This window comes from Crinia signifera, chromosome 6 (assembly GCF_055691185.1).
Source record: "Crinia signifera chromosome 6, ASM5569118v1, whole genome shotgun sequence".
NCBI lineage: Eukaryota > Metazoa > Chordata > Amphibia > Anura > Myobatrachidae > Crinia > Crinia signifera.
This window is the reverse complement of record NC_139222.1, coordinates 229,284,796-229,285,243: the sequence shown is the minus strand read 5'-3', so window position 1 is coordinate 229,285,243 and position 448 is coordinate 229,284,796. Positions and strand designations below refer to the sequence as shown.

The following is a 448-nucleotide window of genomic DNA, read 5'->3' as shown; positions in this document are numbered from 1 at the left end:
ATACTGGTGCTGCGCTCTGTGTGCGCATGCGCGGCTCTCCGGTATAGAAACTTGTAGAGCTGTCGCTGGCAGCAGCAGACCCAGCAGCGCGAGCCAGCCGGGACAATGTGCAGCGTCCAGCTTTCATCCTCCTGCTGACTGGTAAACTTCACAGCGAGGTATCCCCCAGTGCAGCTGCTCTGGCCCGCACACTGGGGGAGAGACAGCTAGATCCTGGACAAGGTATCATCCCCTCACTGCACCTTATTGTATATATTGGTACTGTAAGTATGTGTATTTACTGTTAACTATGTTGTACATGTTTGGCTGTTACACTGCAATGGTACTTATATATAACACATACATTGGTGTTGGCAGTCATTATTCTACACTAGGTGGGCTATTAGTCCTTCCTCATCTTTGCGGCCACCGCTATGCCAGTAACTACCAGTTATTAGCCGCTACGGGA

At 50.4% G+C, this 448-nt stretch overlaps 1 protein-coding gene across 2 annotated transcripts in view; it reads left to right on the top strand.

Annotated features, from left to right (window-relative positions):
- The first annotated feature begins 25 nt into the window (after positions 1-25).
- MINPP1 (multiple inositol-polyphosphate phosphatase 1) overlaps positions 26-448 on the top strand; it is an 81,557-nt gene continuing 81,134 nt past the window's right edge. Inside the window, exon 1 of one of the 2 annotated variants that reach the window (XM_083149070.1) lies at positions 26-222. The gene's annotated coding sequence lies outside the window, so the exon portion shown is untranslated. Of the gene's footprint in view, positions 264-448 lie in introns of both variants that reach the window. The other variant, XM_083149069.1, reaches the window with a different exon arrangement.